Source organism: Oreochromis aureus, linkage group 8 (genome assembly GCF_013358895.1).
Source record: "Oreochromis aureus strain Israel breed Guangdong linkage group 8, ZZ_aureus, whole genome shotgun sequence".
In the NCBI taxonomy this organism is placed as follows: domain Eukaryota; kingdom Metazoa; phylum Chordata; class Actinopteri; order Cichliformes; family Cichlidae; genus Oreochromis; species Oreochromis aureus.
Window position 1 is genome coordinate 5,855,402 of NC_052949.1, and position 25,557 is coordinate 5,880,958.

Here is a 25,557-nt window from a genome sequence, read left to right on the forward strand (position 1 = left end):
ATATGTGTGTGTTTTTAATGGCACTTAGCTTTCAGTGTTCACCCAGACTTTGGGTCTCTGGAGGGCTGAGATGTATCACTGTTTCTTTGAGCCTGTTTAAAATCTTTCCATCACTTCCATTTAAAAATAACAGCTTACATTTGTGCTTTTTTTCCAGTTGTGTGCCTGCTTTGTTATTCCCTGCAGGATAACTACACGGTGTTTTAATATGACTTCAGCATTGTTTTTAATATTGTGATTTTGGGTCTTCGTTACTTATATTTTTCATTTAATATTCTGTATTATATAATGTAAGTCTATGAAGCAAACGCTGCCCTTGTTCTTGTCTTTTATTTTCCCTTTTTTTTTTGCTGTGATTTTACAATATATGGCACTCAAGGTTCATCTTTGGATAAAACGCCGTGCTCCTCGTTGTCTCTTTTCACTTAGCTCTCCAGTCACAAAGGAGGGAAGGGTGGGACACATCAATCATCACATCCCACTCAACAAAAAACGTCTGAGAAGTTAATGCTGTCGCTCTCCCTGTACGGAATAACGTGTCAACATTTTAATTTATGAAGGGCATTTCTGTTGGGAACAGTTAGATTGCTGTGGGTCTGAAGGTTAAGCAGCAGTCGGCTAGGGCCAGAAATTTGCAGTGAATTGCTTTTGCGGATATTCTTTAACAAAGCAAACAAGCACCTGTGGTGATAAAATGTTTTCAGAAGACAGCTTGGTGTTTTCAGCCTATTCAGCCTTCCCACTTCTCTGTATCTCCCGAGTTCAATTAGCCACTCACCCCAATATAAATACACTTTTCTGAAGTCGGATTTGTATCTTTTTCTCCAGGCTTAACCAGGATATGTTTACATGTACAAAACTGTGATTATTAGCAAAATAGTAAAGCGCACGTAATCTCATGAACCCTTTGGCCTTCATTACCTCCGTCTTTTGCATTTAATTTTTGGCGAGAAGTCCCTCACGGGTGCATGAGTAACCAGTGCATGTACTGTAGCTGATATGTTAATCAGAGTATAATTTGCATATGAGTTGGGTTTGCTCTCTTGTTCCATTTCACAGTACTTAAAAAAAACATGAGCTCTGACAGCCTAGACTCCTTGAGTGGCATGATGAATGAGCTGAGTAGCTAGCTGACCACGCTGGCCTCCCTCCCCTGCCCCGAAGACTCTGGGCCGGGCTGTCAAAAGTGATAAATGGCACCTGTGATGTCACTATCCTCTTTTAATTCCGCTACAAAGGGCACAAGTGCACAAAAGTCATACTAGACGTAGCAACAACGGTTTGATTTACTGGTACTGGAGGAGTTACACAACAGCTAGTTGATTTGATGTATACTGGAATGGATGCCTTCCTGACTCCCAGCATTGCCTTGTGAGTCAGCGATTGCCCACTGAGCTATTTTCATCTGCTCCCTTCCTCCACGGTGCTATTTTCCTTGTGTTTCAAGAGAGAGGGGAATAAAGCCTCAGCCAATCTACGGCTCTTTTCCTCGCTGGTCTAACGGGATGATCCAAAAGCACTCCCACGAGCACAGGCGTGCACGCACATAAACACACACACACACAAAACCCAACGAGTAAAATGCACGCGTGGACAAAAATGCCTGTTTGATCAAGCAGTGCCCATCACCTGCCAACTGCCTGGACAGTAGTGTTTACGCTGGGAAGATATTAAGGCTCTGTGATGTGTACTGTGTTGACATCATGCTGTCAAGTCTGAGGCAGTTTACTCTGGCAAACACTGCGTCACTCTAATATCATATCTTTACACATGGTGTCTCATATAGCAGGAGGAAAGATAAACAGTTTGTACAAAAAAATGGAGCAGAGGGAGAAATGTGGCGTTAAATGCCATTAATATGGAAATATTGGCGAGATGAGACTGCAGTTGGTTTCTTTTAACCGTGAGAGAAATGTTTTTAAAACTGCAAATCTGCAATAATCAGTATTGTTGTTTTAGCAATAAAAATTCAAATGAAAAAATGTGACTTTTCATGTCACCCAACTCTAGAGCAACATACAGCTCAGTTTGTATAAATGGTAAATGGGATGATTCTTATATAGTGCGTTTTATCCGAAGAGACGGATATTTTTCTAACGGGTTGGCACAAAAGACAAAAACAGATCTAATTTAAGAGTGTACATATCATGTGTATGAAGTGGACTCAGACACAACTTCAGGTGAGTACCACGTTTGCTATATGTATATATTAAAGTAGGTAAGTCTTTGTTAACACTCACATTGTGTTGTTCAGTTTATGTCACTGGTGTCCCAGACATGAGTGACAGTGCCAGAACCTCTTGGTATCACTATTAAATGCACTAGATACTGTTAGGTGCCAAATGTGAGCATGCAGGTTTCATTTTGGAAAGGGGCACTTTTCAACCCAATCCTCCCTCTTCTCCCAAGCTCATACATGGAACTTTGGAGCCTAAGCCTAACACATCTAACATCCAAGGAAAAACAAATACACAAGCACAATTTTCTGGCTAACAATCTTGTGGCTAACTCATGTGTTATTAGCTTCTGTTGGTGCTAAAATTCTGTTCACATGCACAGTGACAAAGTCAGCTGGGTTTCTAGTCTGAACTGTACTTCAAAACTCTTGATTATGTGTTCTCATTGGACACTATTGTTGTCCTGATGCGCTCTGACATCCTAGTGCCACCTGAATCTGTTGTTAGGAATGTTATATTTATGGGTATTTCCTTCTTATTGTAGTCTGATTGCCAGCAACTGAGCTATTTATGTCATAAATCTGATGCATATCTTTTGGATTTTCTTTACACCACAGCTTCTACTAAAGATGGACGTAACTTCTGGGTCTGAAAAATGAAGTAGAAGTGCCTTAAACCAGCGGTCCCAAACCTTTTTTGCACCACGGACCAGTTTATGTCTGACAGTATTTTCACAGACCGGCTGTACCGGAACACACGGGGAAAAGACTCAGGGAAACCGAGTTAATGATAATAACCCATAAAAACCCAGAAAACCATAAATTTCACACCCAAGCCTCAACTCTCATGGCCCGGTACCAAACGACTCATGGACTAGTACCGGTCCATGGCCCAGGGGTTGGGGACCGCTGCCTTAAACCTCCAATTCTTTTAGTAGTCACGGGCTAGGATACTGTGACTCTAAGACAACGTGCAGTCCTTTAGTGATCATGACAAGTTTAAGGCCTCGGTCATTACATTCGTCCATGATGTCAATTTTTGTCTAGGGCATGCCCATTGGCTAATGACTTGTGAATGGCAAGCCATTAGCCAATGAGTGTGCAGTTTCATAGCCAGTTAAAATACAAAGATGTCAACGTTGAAATTGTTCATCCCAAGGATTAGAAACGAGAAGTCACAAACCAATGGGCAATGTTACGGTAGCTACACTGTCTTTTATACTGTCTATAGTTTAAATAGATCTGTTAAAATGTTAAATTAATTCTCGCTGTGGCCATAAGTATATATGAAATCACAAGTTATTTTTATTTGCAGTACTGGACGGCAAGAAATGAGCACAAGATAGTCAATAACAGCAAAATCTGATGATCCATCAGGACAACACAACAGAGGTAAAGTTAACTAAGAATCAACACAGATCATCAGTTAGTCAAAAGAATTTTGTCACATTAAAGTTCAAAGTAAAGAAAAACACTGAACAATGTCATGTCACATGTTCAGAGGTCAGATTTTTGGCACAGGTGGAACCTCATTCAGATGAGACTGTAATAATGTTGTGATCTTCGGACACCTTGTGTGTGTGTGTATTGTTTCTTTCTTATTTCACCAGCAGTGTCTGACAACAACAACAACAACAACAAAAAAGTAGTACTGGTAGGATGCTCTACTGCCCTCAAGTGACCCAAAAGAGTTAATACAACTTTAACTACAAAACTGTCCATGTTTGCTTTGGAAGGCTGGCCAAGTTTTTCTTTTCTCATTTAAACATGAGCTCTTGGATGCGATCCAAAGTACTCAGGTAGGATGCCGATCCATCCAAGCTCGTTCAGCTGCTGTGGCTACTAAACTCCCCATTAGCGCGGCTCGGTTAATTGTTCTCCATTTTCACACTTGGTCTTAAACTAATCCCCAGCAAGAACAACATGTTAATATCTGGAAGAGCTGCTTCTATGTATTTATGTATTTATCCATTTATTTGTTTTGCTCAGCCTGGTAAAGCACTTTGAATAAATCATGGCAAGATGGTGATATATTATAAAAATGCAACCGCAGGATGGATTACCAAATGACATTTAAACCAAACAAACCTACAACAAAGTAAACTTTCACCACGTAGTATTCGGTGGAATTATTTACATTAAAAATATACGAACTGCCTACATATAGGCTGTACATCTCTAAAAAAAAATGATATTATAGCACCATGTGGATATTTATATTCAGCACCCTGTGCAAAACATAAATCATGCCATAAATTTGAGAAGAATTATGTGCTGGCCGTGGATATCTGAGTAATTTGCATAGAAAATAATTTCCTCTCGGTTGCACAGACAGTACCGTGGCCGATGATCAGTTTGTCTTCTGATAGGTAAAGGACCAGAACTCGGGAACATCTGTGTTTTGTGCTCCTCTCATTTATCACAGTGATGCATTTATCGCATATACACACTCACAGCTCCTCTACTCAAAATATCCCTCTGATATCTTCATGCCGTCCCCTCTTTTCCACTCTTCTATCCCCTCTCTGTTTCTTGTTCAGACCACAAGGCTCATTTGCTGAGGTTCTCAAAGCCCCACTGGACTCCAGGCATAAAGTCAGACGCTTCTCCCCCAACCAGCTCCCTGCTTCATTACAGTGATTACCAAAGGAAGTCATACATTACCTGGAAGCCACATGGCAGACACTGTTCCACAGAGACTACCTCCCCCCACTCTTCTTTTCTCTCCCTCTTCCCTCCTTGTCCCCCTTTCTTCCTCTCCAGAGATTAAATCACCACTCCCATCCTTCTATGTCACAGTACTAAAAAGGCCACAGACTGCTGCTGTGGAAAGTCTAAATTCACGACAACTAAGCAGTTAATGTGTTCATCATTACATGTCTTTGTCATGTTCCAGTGAGCTACCCTGATTCTTTTTTATTTCACAAAAGCCTAAACAACAGTTTGACAAGTTCTGGTCTGCTGACATTTTCTTCCAGTGTGACTCACGTCTGAAATCGAATGTTGTCAAATTCATGCAGCGGACACTGCAGCACAAATTTAAATAAACACTCAGAGAGAAATATATATTACGCGTTTCTTTTTTACTGCAGTCTTAGGAGAATTAAAAGAATCAATTTAAAGCCAAAAATACTACAACTTTAGCAGAATGGTCTACAAGACCCCACTAAGAAGCTATCCATTAGAGACTGTCAGTGACCTAGGATTCAAGTGCATCTTGCCTTGTGATCAGTCGATCAGACTGAGGCATTAAAAATTCATGAAACATATGGCACTTGAATTTTGAAACAGCACTTTTCAGATGCCAAATGGTTAATTTGCACGTTTTTAAATTTCAGATTGGAGTAAGGAAACCAAGGATCAGAAATCAAAGGTCTCCCTAAATTTTCAGCTTTCACAAAAACCAGCTGCTTATGAAATGTTTTCCATTCAGCATTTCAGCAAAAATAAATTAAAGAATTTTAACATTAACCACACGGCTGTTTGGATTGCAAAGCCAGTCTAACAGTTAGTCATCATTTGTCCGTCATTCTGTACCTGAATATTTCATGAATTGGAGTGAATTTTGGAATAGCCATTGGGTGGGCTCAGAGAACGAATCTTAATGACTTTGCTGATCCAGATTTGTCCTCTAGTGACATTTTATTTTTTCGTTTAAGTAAAACAGCAACTGTTTTCCATGGGATGGATAGCCATGCTTACACTATGCACCCCCTCAGGATGAATTGTCTTTCACGAATTCTCTGAATGCCAGACTTTTGATTTTTTGCTGTCACTTGCTTTCAGATCAAATACATGCATAAATAATGACACTGATAGTAATTGCATCTGTTCTTTGTGTTGATTTCTACATTGCAAATGCTAGCACAGTGACAAAGGACAACAACAACAACAAAAAAATACTTCAGATGAATTACTTAACCCCATATTGGAACATTGCCACAATAACTATACTTTTGGCTTGTGTAACACGTGCAGCACAACTATATCAACTCTATATTCATGAGAAATGTACTAGCCAATGTCTGTACATAGCAGCGATTTGCAACCATTAACTCACATGATGGCTACCAATTAAGACACGGAGATAATCACTCGTTTGACTGCCAAAATCTGTGATGCAGATCATAGAGCATCTCTTTTCATTAATTTCTAACATAAACCCATTATTATCTTAGCACAGATTTCCTGCCATGTTTAAATAGAGCCATTACAAAACATGTAATGAAGGAGCCATGTCTTTGAATTCCAAAAAGCAATTACTTCAACAAATAGATGAAAGTATGTAAGACCATTAAAGATGCTATTGGTGAAAATGCATCTTTTATCTACTGGAGCATGCCAAGATTTGATTTGTATTTATTTATTTTTGCAGCTAGATCTCTTCTTGTCTCCTTTGACCTCACCTAACACGTTCAGATGAATGTTGGCGTTTCCTTTTTTTGTAAAAGGTAATATGTACAGCTCTCTATACATTTTCCAGCACCCTAGGAGGACAGTGCATTATATTACAGTAAATATATCTTCAAATATAAAACTGTGATACTGCAAACACCTGACATATCCTCTGTTTAGTGTGCCATACAGCAGCTAAAATGGTGCAAAGTCTCAGCAGGGTATCCTACGCTGAGTTAAAAAGAACAAGCCTCATTCATTTACAAACATTCATAAACCAATCAGATGCTTAGCACTGCTGCTTTCTGTAAATGCTGCAAATCATATTTTTGGGAAACTCAGAGGATTCGAGCAACAGATGATTCTTTTCTCGATGGGAGATCTGTTTGTGTCTCACTGCCAGCTAATCATTGATTACCGTAGACCGTGAAGGGGGAAAATCTCTCCTTATGCATGTAAATATTGAAAAAGGATCTTCGTGTTTTCACTTTGTGGCTTTGTAATACTAAAGATATTAAAACCTCGAACAATATAATTATTAGCTTTTTTTTATTTCCCACAATGATCCTGCATGCACATTTACAAGGTTGTGCATGTACATTTTTAGGCCTTCTGTTGTATCCAAAGGCATAAATATACGAGTGCAGTAGAAATCACACCAGCGCGGTCAAGGCTGGGCTTTCCGGTGATAACAGAACCAGGATCAAAGAGAAAACTGGAGTCCCCATAGAGTGCGATTTAAATGTTGTATCTTGTACGTGAACGATGCAACCGTTTTTCTCTTCCATCCAACCCACGTCCTTCCCCTGAGCTTGTATTACATTTTACTGTTTTCCCTTATACCTTCCATCTCCTTTCATCCTATCCTTTCTCTTCCCCATCCTTGCTCTCTTTACTTTCTCCCTCCTCTCTGTCTGGCAGTGTTAAACAGCTCCTCTCAGTGCTGCCCTGTGATCCCCACAGGCTGGACATTTGGCACCTCTGAATCAGACAGTATGTCTATGAATGGTGAGTCCAGGGCAGGGAGGTGGTGTGACTCTTGGCCCTGCGCTCATCCGCCAAATGCTCCCATAATGCCTAGCTTCAGTCCGCTGCACCTGTTTCCTCTGCCTTTCACAGCGAACAAGGCCAAATCTGGACGGCACGGCACACACTGAGAACCTATTAACATGCCGGCAGGTAGGGTTTGACTGCGTGCCTTTGTGTGCGTATCCATGCAGACATGAGGACAGGCACATTAATGAGTGTGGAAATGAGTCAGTGCAAAGTGAGTGTGTGTTTTGTGAGTGTCAGCACAAGGACAAAGCAGCAGCAGTGATCACTTAGTGTGTTTGTGTCCTTGCTGTTGCCAAAAAGAGACAGGTAGCAAGGGTCAATGGATGCACACGGTGCTGTGTCTTTATGAATAAATGACATCTGGTTTTTGTCTACATACATGTTATTGGTTCACAATTAAACATCCAGAAAGTAGTTAAAACTTGCCCAAATCTAAGTAAGCTGATGTATAAATATTGCCATCTTATAATTCACAATCATAGACTGTAGTTAAAAAATGCATGAGCCATCTTTTTGTTTTGAGCCAGAAGTGGCTATATATTTGGAGCATGTGTGTCTTGCAGTATTTTTCGGACCATAAGGCGCACCGGATTAGAAGGCGCATTAGGCGAAACAAAATCAGATCAAACTTTACTCATCTCATACTTCCACCTTCCTCCACTTCCGTACCATTGATTCATTAATGTTGAATTCTCTCACAGCTGCTCCATTCTCATGTTGTTGCAGTATATTAATGACTAACCTTGTATTGTGGATGGATTATCTCGGTTGTTCTCCTGACTGAAGTTTGGTCTGTTGACAGCATCATTAACTTTTATCGAGTGGAAAAAAGTTAGCATTCATCCTCCAGCTTCACTGTGTTTATGTTATGCTAACATAGCTGTGTTGCTAGTGATCACGTAGCACATCATTTTAAACCAGCTAGCCAAACTTCAGTAGCCCTACAAACGTCACTGCTGTTTAGTTTTCTGTCTTCATTTACGTTGGAAGTGATAGCAGAGCTGTACGTTTGAATTTTTTCAGAAATCTCTCAATCAGAACATGCTATATTATATTTAGGTAGAAAATAGCGAGCTACCTTCCTGCTAACTTCTAACTTCATTAAATTTAATTAATTCTCTTTTCTTGTTAAACTTAATTGTTACACCTGGTAAAGCAGCAACGCTGATCATTTTATTAAAGATGAAAGAATTTAGACGGTTTTTAACTCTCAGTGATGCCGCAGTGTTCGTTTGACTTTGGGACTTGAAGCAAACGGAGTTTTGGACCCAGATTCCTCCACGAGGCTCTTGACTACGGTAGCCGTAATGCTCCAACAATCCATCAAGCGGTGCGACTTCGTAGCTTCCCAAAGTCGTAATAAAACATTTTTTGACAGATTTTTGAGCACCGTGTACCACATAAAATCGGTTCGAGGTCAGTAAGCACAAGCAGAATTCATACATAAGGTGCACTGTTGATTTTTGAGAAAATTAAAGGATTTTAAGTGCGCCTTATAGTGCGGAAAATATGATAGTAAGGCTAGTGGGCTGAATTTATAAACTTTATGGCTACATCATACAGACACAATTCCTGCTAACTAGGATTAGAAGATATTAAAATTTCACTCACCAAAACTGGAGCACAGACTTCTTGGACGGACCCATATCACATCACAGCAACCAACTTCACAAACAGAGACTCGACCACTGGCGGTCACGGTCACCAATTTTAGAAAGACACATGAACATAGTATTGTTTTATTTTAAAAATTATTTCATCAAAGCATGCCCAGCATTTGGTACTGTATACCTTTCATTCATAAAATATTTAAGCTGAAAATAAAGACACTCGCCTATCTGATAACATATGCAGATTACAAATTGTCTTTCAAATAATAAAGAGCTGCAGTTTACGCAGCACAGCAAACATGTTCAGCATTTCAATAACGAGGCCAACGTGTTCAAGGACACATTTCCACTGACATTATGTGGAAAATATGCCGCTCTGACTTTTTTTTTTTAAATCCTATTTTATCGTCTGTTTTTGTTTAGATCCTCTTGCCAACATCTCTCACTGTCCATCCCGGTTATTCTCCAGATTTTAGAATATCTAGGTTGGTAAATATGTTTACACACCCAACGATGCTTCCTTCAGCTGTTAGTGTGCTGTAGGCAATGAGCTGAACAAGCAGCAGTGAGCTGTGCGTCATGTCTCCTTAGGATAGCATTGTGGGTGAACACATTTGCTAGCTGTCAGACATGGAACAAGTGATAAAAACAGCACATCAACCTACTTGAAGAGCCAGAAGGGAGGTAGGTGACATACAGCATAATACAGCAGATGTAATAATTAGGATCTGGCATTTAGGAGTGACAGGGGAGAGAGAACCGGAGTATTGTTGATAGTGTTTCAGGTTTATTTTTTATTCAAAATAATATTTCAGACCATTTTACATTTGCTAACTACCCAAACTTACTTCAAAGCCTAAACACCTGGTACTCCAAGGTGTTCAAGCAAATATCTACAAGAGCACAAACTGGCTCCAGTGAACTTGGGTGTTGAATATACATGACTGAGTGCTGAATTAGATTTTTCTCATGCATGTCTTTTATTGCATACTATACTTTAGTGATCTTCTTCCGGACCATAGCCAATTACTTATTTTAAGAACACTGAGATCCATTTAGTTTAGTTCATTCATACACATCAAATACAAAATGTGTTCAAATATTAGAAATATCAAATAGCACACAGGAACATCCCGTCTGACTATCTGCTGTATGCTCGTTGATCACAAGTCTAATGGCTTCTGGGTCAGATTTTGCATTTTATTCTCCGAGATGAAAGTCTAAATGATGTGTTAAAGCCCTCTTCACACTTCCAGGAATTAAATTGTGGTAAAGAAATTCAAATCAGGGGTACCAACCCAAATACGTCTGTAGCATTTAGTATCAAAGGTCTGGGGTTTTTTTCTCATTATTGCTCATACTCCCATGCTCATGTTAGGCTTGTTTCATTTCTATTTTGGTCAGCTGTCCTCCAAGTTTAAACAATACTGTAGATAAGAAAAGCATGAGATTTATCTAAGGTACTGAGGAGTTTAATATATTTTGTAAAATGAAAAAAAAAAAAAAATTATGTATCCAGGTGTGGATCTAGAGGGGGGCAAGGGGGGGCAACTGCCCCCCTGCTGTAGCTCCATCTTTTGGTCTCATTTATACCTAAATAGTTTCTTTGTTTTCTCAGAAGAATATCTCTAGAATAGTTTTAAAGCTTTTTGTGGATATTTTGTTAAATATAAGGGATTTTCACATACCTCACTGAAGAGGTATGTGCCACCCTGGCTAGACCTCTTGCCCCTCCTTTGCTGCTTTGGTGGTAGAGAGCTGCAGGGCTGGAAGTCCAATCCCCAGTGTCTTCGGTCTCTGTGCTAAAGTGTCCTGTCTCAAAACACTGAACCCCTCTGTGTATTAACTGATTTGCTAGCTGACTGAATGAAATCCTATCAGCATATTTTCTTTTATATGATGAAACCTGCAGTCCTACCTCTTGCCCTGTGACAGCGCAAAAAGCTCCATACACGTTGTTGCCAGAGCCAGATCAGTACTAAATATGCTGATCCTTTTCCCTGGAATCATCAACAGAAGCACCTGAAACTGATGTCTGATTACTAAGGGCTGACTTTTAAAGGAGTACTATGTCAGTGTGATTGCTGTTAAAACTGCACTCCTCTTGCTTAAAGTGTGTTATAGTTGTATTTGTGTCATTATGTATTATGTACTGTCTTCCTGGCTAAGCGTTTCTTGAAAAACATATTTGATTTTAATGAGAAAAACGACGAGGATAAATGAAGGATATCATAAAAAATAGACATGTTAAAAAAATCCTGTTTATTTGGGAAGCTATGAAAGGCTCATATTTCTAGATTTTGCAGAAGTAAAGTTTTCATGAAACCTGAAAAATGCAAAGCTTTACCTTAAATGAGGCCCTCAAATGAATAATACATTTTACTAAATGATGCATAGCCACACAGATCGCTGGTTTCATGTGCTTTTTTTATAGCAAATATTCATATTCACAACAAATCAAATGAATGATTTTAAAAGCAGCAGTGGTAACTGGAGACCTGCCATAATAAATTAACACAAGTCTATTTTTTTATGACTGTTGGCTGACTAACATCTATGTCTGTTCAATAAGCTGCTGTTGCTGTGTGATGTTAAGACTGGGACTCCATGTACTCTTTAAACACGTGCCTTTACACACACACACATATATACACACACAGCTCAGCCTACGTCATGTGCCAATAAGGTCCACATCCAAGCACACCCACAGAGACACGTCACACATGCATGACGAACAATGCAAAGCACTTATACAGCCTGTCGGTGCAGGAGAAAGACACCAACTCTAACAAATGACGTTCTGTGCCATGCCATACTGCTCTATGATTCATCAGTGGGAGAATCGGCTGTGTATGCAGGCGGCCATAGAACTATCTGTGTGTATGTGTGCGTGTTTGTGTGTAAGTAAGGCAGCTGCCATTTGGGAGATTGATGGCAGGGGCAGGATGGAGACAATGAGTTGTGGGTTTTTTTTGCTCTCTGCTCTCTGTTTTCTGTCAGCTCCATCTCTCTTTTCTCTCGTCCTCCCCTCATCTTTCTTTCCACCGAAGCTGAAGCAAATAGTCAATTCCTTCACCTTCCTCTTCCCACCACCACCACCCCGTCTTTCCTCCCTCTCTCTTGCTCTTTCTCACTGTCATTCATCCATCTTGGTATTCAGAAGCAAAGTTTATCACAGCCCCCACCCCAAACCCCCTCCGAGCAGGTTAAAAAAACCTTTATCTTGACTTTGAATGAGAACTTTCCCCACAAAAGACATTAATCTCCTCATTATTATTATAGCCAATCCAATACTTGGATTCTCTCACTCTGAAATCTGAGTCGAGCTAAGCTGCAGCCCAGAAGCAAAGACAAAAAGACAGAGAGGGTGAGAAAAGAATGACTTTTCTTTTCGGGCTGCAATTAAAGTCCTGCCTCCTTTGACCAACTTAATTTAGCCTCCCCATTTAACCACGACCACACACGGTCACAGACACATGCAGTGTACATGCAGTACACTCACACACACGCTGACACGCTGACTGAGTCGGATGACTCACGAGTACTAGTGTGTTTCCCGGTGAAACAAAGCCTGTAATTTGGTCTCAGCTGGTAAAAAGCGCATTAAGGAAGAGAGCGCGATGCTTTGTCTCGTTGCACAGTTGGCACGCCAGCAGGCTGGAGTGAAAGATGGCTGCTCAGTAAGATGAGATGCACAGTATGATGAGAAAATGTGACAGAGCTGTGGGTGCAGTTAGCCTAGAGGTCAGAGGGGGATATTTAAAACTGCGCTGAATGTTTGTGCCACATTACATTAGTAATATTAGGGCAAAATGACATTATAGGAAACATATTGCTCATAATAATGAACCCAGAGCAAGTTGATGCATGACTCTCTAGCTTTACAGATGCACCATCTACTGTAAACAGAATAGTTTCCAGATGCAACTCTTTCACAAAAAATCTTTGTGTTATATCCACCATGCATTTCACAGCACATGGTTACCTGAGAAACTGACCAATGCTGCGCCGGGTATAGCTGATTAGGCTTAGGCACTAGACACGATTCGCTTAGGTTTAGGAAAACATACGGTGTTTACTGAAATCGTAATTTGGGCCATAGTGCACACCTTCACACCAGTAACGCTGAAGGAAATGACCAGCCCATCTCGCTAATGCACCAACCCAGTGTGTCGCTCACTGCCCGACCGCCAGTCTTAGCTAGCTATATATAAGCCTTTATAACAGTGATAAATGCAAAATATAGAAAAGTAAAGAAAGTAAAGAAAAGACGACGGAAACGCCCTTCAAATATGTTCAAATATTATTGATGTGGCATAGTGTGTCCACCGGAGGGCACTCTGCTGCTTCCTTGTTGTTAACACAGGTTTGGGACGCCACACACAACAACCAGCTGATCCAGAGTGTAAGCAAGTAAAAATAACTACACATAACAAATTTAAGGAAACTGTCCATGTTGTGTGCCTTAAAGGAAAAAAATATTGGCTGTATTTTTACATCACCAAAATACTGGTATCCTATATACCAGTAATACTGTAGCTATATGTTTGCTATTAGTTGCTTACCACAGCTATTCCGTCATGTTAAAGTTTTCCCTAAATCACTTCTGTTGTGTATTGTAAGCTTTTTATTTATTTTTTAAGCATTTTTTGTAAGCCTTACCTGTATTTTTTTCTGTTTTTGTTGTGTTTTCTCCTGTTTTTGCTGCTGTTTTTTTTTAAGTTGCAGTGCGTATGCCACATCGTAGTCTTAAAAATCTATTGTTCAGGCTCAAGATGTAATTGACAAAATAGCATATTTACTTTTATGCCACAGGAATAAGGATAGGGTTTGAGTTTTGGCTACCAAATCCAAAGAAAGCTAAAACTGAAGCTTCAAAATTGTAATCCACAAACCAAACATGGTTCAGAATAATAAATAATCACAAATAAATATTCAATAATATTATGTGAAAAAACTTGACGGATGGATGGAATATCTATTTACCACATATTAGCAATATTAGCAAGCCTAAGCCACCGGTCCTTTTAGAATAAAAGACTAGCAACCAAGCAGGGGGTGTTTTATGTATATGTATGTTTGTTTATTTGGTGTTTAATAGCCTCTTAGTCCAATCTTATTATTTATTGAGCTCAAATGCCAAACACTGATTAGCTTTGAGCTTTGGAGGGCACAAAACAATGAATGTGAAGATATCTTCTTGCTCTCTGAAAACCTCAGACGGATATTTTTCTCTTCATTTTCTGACATTTCATGGACTAGAGAATCAAATTTCCTTTTTCTTGATGAAGAGGATTGAGTTTGCTGTCCTAATTTTGTGATGAAGCTTTTTAACTCACGCCCCATCCTCCATGGGATGAGATGGCTCTCATGGTTTATTTAATAACAGCTTATAATCATTACACACATGGCACAGTGCGGGTTTAGTTTTGTGGCTCCTTGTAGTGATGCCGCAGTTGTTGACTCTTTTAAAACTTGCTGCAAGGATGGATTAGGTGGCGGGGAAGACGCTGTAATGCAAAACGGTACAGCACTGCTTCACAGCCTTGTAGTGGAAAGCAGCATCAGTCAGATGCCATCACACGTTCATGCATACATACATTAACTCCAGCCAAAGGCCTTGACAGCTGGATCAGCTCAGATCATTCCAGCGCCGGTGGCCCTGACTCTTACTTGGATCCCACTTTTGTCTTGTTTTCCCGGCATCTGAAGGCTCGTTCGCTTCACAGAACATCACATCCTCCTCCAGTGTGTCTGTTCTGCTGTCATACACTGACTAAAAGACTGACTGATAGTTAGACACACACACACACACACACACACACACACACAGACACACAAATATGCTTAAAATGTAAAAATATGAAAAATGATGGTATGCCAAATATGCATGAGAAAGAGAACTAATGCAAACAGGGCAAAGTGGAAAAATCACTGTTATTTTTCAGTCATGAAAATGCATTCAGAATTAAGAGCATGTCTATTTGGATATCAATTTGTATCCTCCTTTACTAAAATTAACTTCTCTTTACTGCATATTTATTCAGATGCCGGATTCATGGAAATTGCACAAAAAACCAGAACATATTTAGTATGCATATCCACACAAATGCATCATAAAGCACCACACATAATGTGGTTTTACACAGTTATGGGCTGAGGAGATCCAGAGCCTAAAATTTTATTAGAAATCAACTTTATTATATATCCACATTATAACACATTCATATCCAACCATACCCTTAAGCAAATACGCAATCTACTACGCTGAGCTGCAAAAAGGGAGGTTGATTCCAACCGTGGCTTCCATCATTTTAAGACGTTAAGATCTACGAGAGGCTGCTAAAGACAGAAAATATAACCAAGTGTTTAATTGGCTCTGAGTGCTGATATGACAATCTGTGGCTCCTGATTAATTAGAAGTGCATGCTTCTGCTGCTGCTGGTGCATGTTGGATGAGTCCAGAGACAAGATGATGTGTGAGGGAAAAGAGAGCAGTGGCTTGGATCAGAAAGAATATATGATAAACACGAGCGATGCATGCACTCATGATGAGCGCACGTGGGTGACATCATGAATAAAAAATACCGACAGCACATGCGTGTCCCCTGTGTGTGTTTTCCAGCAGCACGTGTGCCTCTTTGTAAGGTGTGAGTACATTACTTTAATGAAAGTCACTGTCCTTGGCAAAGGACACAGCCGCTCAACCGCTGAGGGCTGCTCTCTTTTTCACCAGTCTGTCACACACATATACACACACACAGACACACACTTGTTTTCATGTCTTAGTGGGGACATCTGATTGACATAAATGCCCACCCTAGCCCTAACCATCAGAAATGAATGCCTAAACCGAGCCCTTACCCCGAACCTAACCATAACCTAAATGTAACCCTAAAATCACATTTTCAGCCTCAAAAACGCCTTCAAATTCTTGAGGATGGGCATTTGGTCCCCACAAGTCCCTCACAAAGCATCTTTGTGAGGGACAAAGACACATCATGCGATATGCTTTTATGTTTAAATGCCTGTCTTTGTGAGGATATTCATTGACATAAAAAATGTTAACAATTAAAACTAAACACCTGGCCCAGACCTAACTAATGTAGTCATAACATTAATCCAAAATAAGTCATCTCAACCAGGCCTTTGAAGATGAGTCAGGAAAAGAGAACCAGCCGAGATTTAAAACACACACACGCACTTTAAACCAGGCTCTGTGATGCTCTCCTTCGTGTAAAGGCTAGAGTACTGCAAGATGAAAAGGTGAGCGTGTGTGCACATACATGCATGTATGTGACTGTATGTCGGGGGAATCAAAAGATAGTGAGGGGGTGGGGGGACGAGTACGTGCAAAGGAAAATGTACTCAAGGAACTCTATTGAAGTCTGAGGGGATCGTCCAATACTGGGAGGCCAAGACCAGATTACCAGCTTGCAAAACATGCAACTGATCCCCACGGTCCCAAAAGCCAGATTATGCAGAGTCATGGTATTTAACTCAACATAATCTAATTAACCATGCAAATTTCAACCGCTAAAATTCAGCTGTGTTAGGTCCTCTCTCCTCCATCTCGTGACTCCTTTCATAGTAAATAAAGACTTATTTTTTCTAATGTATAGTGAACTAATTTTATCTGAATTGTTTTACCATATGGCTTTTACTTAGCTTGATGTTTGAAGCAATTAAAGCAGAAAACTTGGTCGGGTATGTTGGTTAGGTAGCACCCTTAAACTACGAATGACAGAAAATCTATTCTTATGTAAAATATATTCACATTTGAGCAGAGATACCAACGAAACGGTGGCATTTCTGCATAAATATCAGCTTACAGCTCAACTATAAAATTTGTTTCAAATCAATTTACTCTTGATCACCTAAACACTTAATCAGCTGATTGTTTTCACTCTTGAAAAGCGGATTGTTTGTGGCTGCATGAAGAAATAATGAAAATGACGTACAGTGGAGGTCAGTGGAGGTCTACAACACCAATGTAGCCATGTGTAAAGGCCACTAAAGTTTATCTAAATGTCACAGTCAAGAACACATGAGCACGTATAATAACTGAAAGAACATGCATCACATAAAAGAGATATTAGAGCAAATAATGTAGACATAGTGTTTTGAAAAGCCCAGAATAAAATCCAGGGAAGTGCGAGTATGTTACCTGAATTTTTAGGAATTACTTTGAAAACCTTTTCCGTCTGGACTCTGTTTATATTTGGTTGTAGAGTTCTGATCTTGGACGTCCTACACATCCATGGAAAGCCAGACGCAGGAAAAACCCCAGCGGCACCCCATTACAAAACCGAGCAGACATCAATGATATGACACTGATTAAGTTGGTGTTGGGGTGGAGCTGGGTGTCATATACACAGCAACAGCAAAAGCAGCTTAAATAGTGCCCCCTTTATGAGACTTGTCAATCGGATGAGTACAAAGATACCAGCTGATGTGGACAGGCACTGAGATCAGCTGATATGACAGAATTGCGGCTGAGCAATGAGGGTTTTTTTTTAATTAACCAAGGAAGCTATGAAGCTGCTATGACAGAACTTTGCTGTAAATTTCAGATGAGCAAGTGAGCAAAATTTGCTCATTTCTAGAGCAAATTAGGAAGTATTTCATCAAACAAACTTGGGGATTTCTTCAGATGTTTGAAGCCACCATTTAGGACTCGGTTATTAGAGAAACTTGATGCGTCTGCAAACACAAAAACTGTGATGCATCCCTTTTACTTTGCTGCACCTCTTTTAGAGTCAGTGCATATTAAAATTATATAAACTAATTTTCAAATATTCTTACAAATTTTAATCCAAGTGCTCACAAAAGCCCCTGAGGTGCTTTGAGGAACCCTGCCTCTAAATCTGTTTCTCCAAGCAGCATACTCTTTGCAAATCCAAACCATACGCTAGTAAGCAGTCAGTGGAAGTAAGCACAATTTCGTCTGCCATTATGGCAAGCAAAACTTTCATCTCACTTGTACACTATCCATGTGAGCTATCCATGTGTCTGTGTAAGTCACCAGCCAGCTAAACTGCAGAACACACTGAGAGCCTTACCAAAAGGGTTGAACTACTCTATTCTGCGCTTGCATGGAGCGCATTTCAGTACGGATGGGATCCAACCAAAGTCATCAGTTTCAGCCTGCCACATGTCTCTTTTTCATTCTGTGGATAATGAAGGAGGTATGCATGCACCGGTAGTCACCGCACGATTGTTGTTTGATAAGAACAGGCGTCTGAGCTGCCAGCGGAGTGACAGGAACAAACATATGAATGACAGAAGGCAGTGAAAAATTCACTCTTACCGACCTGAGGGAGCTGGGGACATGCGACGCCTGTGAAGAATAAAGGACACGACTACAGTAGATTACAGCACAGCTGATTGGATGAATAAAGGTAGAACTCGGAGGTAGAAGTGAGAGAGAAGGGGCAGGGAGAGATGATTAAAAGAAAGGAGGCTAAAGAGGTTTGCAGCCTGTGCCGTGTTTTCTGTTTAGAGGTAGAGGTAGGAGAACTGCATTCGACAGCCAATTATTACACTCAGACAAAGGCGCAACAGCAGACTTGTTAGGGCACTGAACCCATATGTTTCAGTTCGCGTATGTCTTTCATACGTATAGACCAGCTTTAACTTAAGAGGCACCATTCATCCATGCAAAAGGAAAGGACTGCGCATCTGTTCTCTGCCCATATATAGTAACCTTCTGCATAAATGTACTAATCCTCCAGCTTTTGTCATCTAGCTTTAAGTAAAAAATGCATAAAAAGGTGGAGGAAAGGGCTTCGACTGAATAGCAACAACAATAAAACAAGGTGATATATGAGGAGAGCAAAACCGTCTTTATGGATTTTGGATCCAAAAATCTGTTTTCTTTAGTCACGCGGGATTACGAGGTGGTGTGTGTATGATTCATGCAGCTTATTTTCAACCTTCTTGTAGCATCTACAATAGTGCTATCGGTGCAAGTCGAGAGTTTCAGATTTGGCAGATATTATGGGGAGTATGGAGAAAATAAATTCTTCCTAATTTTCAGTACTATTATGTTTATTTGCAATAGGACATGAATTCCCTGTCTATGTCTTTTTCTGGTCATCTGGTTATTGGCTTTCAGTACCACGGACAGCAGCCCACTCAGCAAACAACACTGTCAAGGCCTTCCTACAGGAAACAATGCTCTTGGACGCTGAATAGATGCAATGCTGTTTCTATGAGACAGTAAACGAATTAGCCTGGATTCACAGAATGAGCTCTTTTTCCAGATTTAATCCTTAATGATTAAAATGACTGCGGTATTACAGTTTTGTGGGTGTCAGTCTTAAATGGTCAAGTCCATTTAGGAAATATTACAAAAGAAATATTAGAGTGGCAAACCACTGTCTATTTTTGGCAACAATTTAGCTAGGTTTTGATGCTCAGTGGATGAAACTGGCTCAGATATCCTTATTATGTGCTGCACTCTAGGCACCTAAAAATTGGCTGCTGAAGTCGTTACACTAGTGGATTGGTTCCCGGATCGACAATACTTACCAAGGCCATCAATATTTTAGATTGAGAAAGGTTGTGTAAAGCTGAATTCATGGTCCCTTGTTTGTGTCTGCTGAGCAAAGAGTTATAGCAACTCAACCAATGCAGTCCTCCAAAGACCCAACAGCACATCGCCTGACAGTTATTATTGGTTATTGAATTTATTGGTTATTATTGGTTAAAATGGTGGCTTGAACAGGAAAAGGAACCCCAGTGCAAAGAGGAAGAAGCAAAAACTTAAAGGTTAAACAGTTGCTGCAGGAGATGGTTTAAACTGTTTTAACACTGAGTTTTGGTGCAAAGAACTTCTTTGGCTATTATAACTTCTTTCCTCTCCCAGAGCAGGAGCTAATCTAACGGACCAAATGAAGATCAAAGCTGAGAATTTAGGATTTAATTTGAGATTGATCAAATATTTATTGTAATTGATCATACTTGTGTGTTTTTTCAAGGTCGAATATAGTAGCAACCCTGTATAAATACTGCATTATTGGCTAATATAAGTATTTTCTTGGCTGTAAACAGTTTTTGTTTTTATTACCAGTAACTTTGTGCAAGTTTATAAGTTTAAAACTGTTTGTGCTGGAGTCAGTGGAGTACATTTACCACTTCAAAGGATCCCTGAAAACCCAAAACCATTATATTATTACTAACTTCTTTACTATCTTTGATTAATCAAATAAATAATAATGATTTATCAGCAATAAGCAGTTTCTCCACTGGACATGTTAAGAAGAAAACAAAGCAGGTTATCAAGTTTTGTTGTTAATTTAGCTTTAAACTTTTTAAATAGCCTACATTCTTTCCACACTAGTAGCCACTAACTACACTGACATTGCAGGCATTAGCAGTATTAAGCATGTCTGCTGGTGTGCTGGTGTGCTGGGGTGCGTTTGTGTGGCATACCCCCAAATTCTGACTGATCTCAAACATCAGTAAGGCTGTTTATTTTTCATAAATCGAGGCTGTATTTTCTTTGAAGCAAGGATATCTTGACATATGAATGTGTGATGAGTAGATCATTAAAATGTCACTCGTCGTTTTTCTGCATACGCACCTCTTTTTTTTAATCTCTGTATTTTCCTCAGAAAAGTCACTTGCTAATAAAATTAAACGGAGTATGGATTCCAATGAGGGGGCGCTCTTTGATCTCCGACTTAACTGGTAAATACCGTTCTGTTTATTATTTCTTCTTTCTCCTCACAATTCTGTATGTGTATAAAGTAGATTGAGGGACGTTACATACCTGGGAGGCATGATAACAAATTGACTATATTATTAGTTCAGGCAGACCACTAAGTCAATCTCAGCCTGCAAGTCCTAGCAGATCAGCTGATCTCAATGCCAGCCAACATCAGCTGATATTTTACTTTCTGTCCAGTTGTTAAAGTTAATGTTTTATTTAATTTTTTTACTTGCTTTAGCCTGCCTATATTTGCTATTTTGTCTGCAAGCTGCTTTGGAACCCACCAGGGCCTCATTTATGTCATGTCTTTTAACTTTAATAGTGGGGTTGACTTTTACTTTTGGGGGTTTTTACTGTAGATGGAACAGGAATTGCAGATTAGCCCTGAGCCACATTGAAGACTGAAGTCACTGATCATTAGCAGACATTCATCTCCATGCTCATACCTCTTGTTATCAGGACATTGGCTCAGTAGTGCCACTTGTGGTCAAAAATTGGATATGTGATTTTAGGATAACCCCCCCTGACCTGCACTGGAAAACTAACAAGCATTGTTTTTGGTGAAGGTCCAAACAGATCATTGTGCTTCCGCTCAGTCTTCCTGTGTGACCCGCGTGTCACTCGTTCTGATGCACACTGTTTGTCAGCTACATATTTATTGGAAATCTATGTGCTGTGGCTGGGCTGTGCTGAGAATCCAAAGATTATCCCCCAAATGAAATTATTCTTTGTATCCTCAGAGTCAGTTTGATGACATTTTGTTGGTCGGATCTGACTCCAGCCAGAAGCAGGCATCTTTCGTCTGATAGAGGTTGTCAATATGCCTGACTGCTCTTTTTTTCTTGGCTGGAGTAAAACAAAATCTGACATACTTGCGTACAGACTGAAAGGAAGGTTGTCTTCGGTTTTGAGTATATATGTGTGTATACGTCTTTAAAAGGAGATGAATAAAGTCGCAGCAGCAGCAACATTAAAACAGCAAACATTTTCGGAGATGTCAACAAAAAGGCATACAAAGCACTGGTGGGGCATTCTCATAGTGTGAGGAGATATTTTTAGGTGCACCAGACTAAGCTTAGGCAGTCCTGTAACGAGTGACAAGCAAGTGGGTAACCTGGTTTTTCAGAGACACAAAAAGAATCACATGAATCCCTAGTGAGCACGAAGACTCCAGGCCCAAAATGGACTTTCTACCTCCTTCCCGAACAAGGATTTCTCAATGTCTCTCTCTCTCTCACACACACACACACACACACACACACACACACACACACACACACACACACACACACACACACACACACACACACACACACACACACTATCCTTTTTATGCCTCTTTTGCTCTGTTTCTACTACAAGTCTCTGTCACACAGCTGATCTGGTCACACACACCCATACACACAAACATGCACTAACAGCGTGCATATTACACTACATTATCCCTCTGTTGGTTGGCTTGGTGCCTTGAGTGGGCAGAGAGAGTGAGTGGTCACATTACACTACTGTTACATCACTCCTTCAGTCTCCTCAGCAACCAGGTGTCCTCCAACAACAAAAGCAACACAACCCTGTTATATCATCCCTGCAGCTGCAACACAATGTTCAAGGTGTTTTATGTATATCTATATATATTTATAAAAAGTCATTCCTCGTTATCACCTTCCTGCTCTACTGCTGTGCAAAGTCTTGGTGGTATTTGGTGCAGTCAGTGGGGTTGCTGCTGAACAATGGAGAAACAGTTGTGACAGGGCAGTGGGAGGTGTGAGGTTTTTTCTTCTTCTCAGAGCAGCAAAGAAGAGTTTGAAAGAAGTGAGGCTTGAAAGAATATGGTAAAGTGACTCAACCAAAGCCAAAACTCTGATTGAAAGGAGAGCCTCGATGCAGGTGGGCTGCCCGTGGCTTTTACAGAAGCAGCAGTAAAGAGAGGATCAGTGGTCACTTCCTTAGCCCACAGATATTACACCACAGTTATATAATTTTTTTTTAAAAAAAAGGTCTTTAGACTGAGAGCAAAGTGAATACACTGCATTTTTTTATTTAAAGAGAATTGATTAACACAAATTCAAAGTAGACTGACATGTGGAGAAATGCAAGGCTTTCTGGTCACATTGACCTCTCCCATCTGTTACGGATGGTTTGATTCTTTCAATAGGATAATAGGCCATGTCAAAAAATGTAAATAATCTCAAAGTGATTTCTTCAACATGACAGTGAAATTAATGCACTCAAACGGACATTTGCATGACAGCTGTGCAGCTAATAAAACCTGCAGGAACTCTGTGATGCTATCAACATGCACCGAAGTCTCTGAGGAATGCTTCCAGCACCCTGTTGTACGATTTATTATTTTTGTAGTTTTAATCATCTGTTATATCTAGTATGATAAACTCTTACACTGACACGACAAGATTTTCAAGTGTTCAGGCGACATCCCTCAGTAGCTCATCTGAACGACTTTATTTGGATGTAGAAGCTGAAATGGAGCATTTCTAAATTCCATTAGCATTTTTCACAGCTCAGTGGACAATGGACAGCTTGGATAATAATTCCATTCACTCAAGTTTGGATAACATGGGGAAGGACTGTTAATATCTGAATGTGTGACTGCTTAGGGTTTTTGTTTTTTTGCCTTTTTGGACCTAAACTCAGTGGTCAGTACTATGTTGTTACTCATAAAACTGATGACCATGGCTTTGGAGTTATCCCAGAGTTGCATAAAATTGATATTTCTCTCAAACCTTTATTTCCAAAAAGATTTTAAACCACAACATCAAAGCACTGTAATGAAAAAAAGAAATTTGTATCTGTGCTACTGCCTTCAGGGGTTTTTTGACCTGTTTGTCTCCTGAAGGTAACGAGGAGGTCGCCTCAAGAGGATTCGAGATTAAATTATCAAAGCTTTGTCACCTATACGTTCTCCAGGTGTAACAAGTTGTGCAGCATTTTTCACTCTGCCATAAACCTGATTAGGGAAATCTGAGTGGATTTTGAGGCTCAGAGGAGCTGTTTATCACTAGCTTAACATTACTGCCTTTTTTTTTTTTTTTTAACTTTTATTTGGATTAAAAAGAGACACTTTGTGCTCTGGAACCAATCACCGTTATCAACCGTACTTCAAAAGAAGCCTCTTATGTCTGTTTTTATGCAGGTGAGCCTGGGGGTTGTGCTTAATTGGATTTTGGTGCTTTCTCTATTAAAAATGATTAACATTTAGTCACCAGTCATGACTGGTTAGCATCTTTCGGAAATGGTCATTATCTTAGCTCAGAATGATGACTGTTAGAAAATTCTATTTTCACAGATGTCAAACAGAGAAACCTGCTGCAGTGACTTACACAACTGAGTACCTGACACACTCTAGCCTGCAATACTTTGACTTATTTAACAGCCAGACCTAAATGGAGACATCACATGAACAAAACATAAAGGTAGGACACACAGCAGTTTATCATTCCCTGTTTTTTCTCCCTGCCTTCTTTTTCCTTTACCCCTAGTGACCCTTGAAAGCCATCCATGAATATTCCATCAGCCAGCAGGGCCTCTGCTCTCCCTTTTCATTTAGTGATTCAGTCAGTAAGTAGCTTACATAAACGTCCATATTTATGTATATGAACACATAAGTGAGTAGATCCTCCCAGTGAGCCGACCCAGGGGCAGGAGACACTGAAAGCTAAAGTATGGAACAGTGGCGAATCTATTGGAGGAAAATGAAATAAGTTTTGCATAAATTGTCTATTTGAGAGTTATGTCGGAACTGTTTCTAGGCAGGACGCTTCCTCGCTGTGTGTGCGCGTGCAATCGGTCTAATGTTCGCTGGTCACCAGTGATGATACTGCAGAGTGAGACAAACGACCTCATATTCCTATGGCTGAGGCCGACTCTCAGGTGCTGAGTGGAAACTACAGCATAATCAAGGTGCTTAGTGAACAAAGTAGATTATTAATGCTACTTCTCTGTGCACCATTGTCTGTAAAAAAAAAAAAAAAAAAAGAAAAGAAAAAAGAATATTGCTTCCTAGCAACAAAAAATCTTAATAGTTACATTGTTGACGCCTGTATTTTAAACTCTAATGAAGACCCCAGTTACCAAATTCTATGTGTCAGGTTGAATTTAAGGTGCATTCACCTTGCTGGTGCAGAAATAATATCTTATGCCTGTCAAACTGTGTTATGTTTTGCATTTTTCATAGATTCAGCTAAAGAAATGGGAACAAACTGTGTGTTTTTGTAACAGGCTGCTAGGTTCTTTGCCAAGTTGTCTGTTATGTGTAGACATAACACAATTCATCCCTTCAGTTAGGTGCCTTTTTTATGCTTGAATGATTTATAGGTATTGGGATCTATCCTGTCTTCCTTCTCTCACCCCAACCAGTCGCAGCAGATGGCCCCGCCCCTCCCTGAGCCTGGTTCTGCCGGAGGTTTCTTCCTCTTAAAAGGGAGTTTTTCCTTCCCACTGTCGCCAAAGTGCTTGCTCATAGGGGGTCATATGATTGTTTTTCACTGTATGCATTATTGCAGGGTCTACCGTACAATATATAGCGCCTTGATGCGACTGTTGTTGTCATTTGGCGCTTTATAAATAAAATTGAATTGAATTGAATT

The 25,557-nt window shown here is 40.0% G+C and overlaps 1 protein-coding gene across 1 annotated transcript in view; it reads right to left on the minus strand.

The window, feature by feature from the left end:
- The window catches only part of tbkbp1 (TBK1 binding protein 1), a 72,427-nt gene that overhangs the window by 39,210 nt on the left and 7,660 nt on the right, over positions 1 to 25,557 (minus strand). The window lies entirely within an intron of this gene.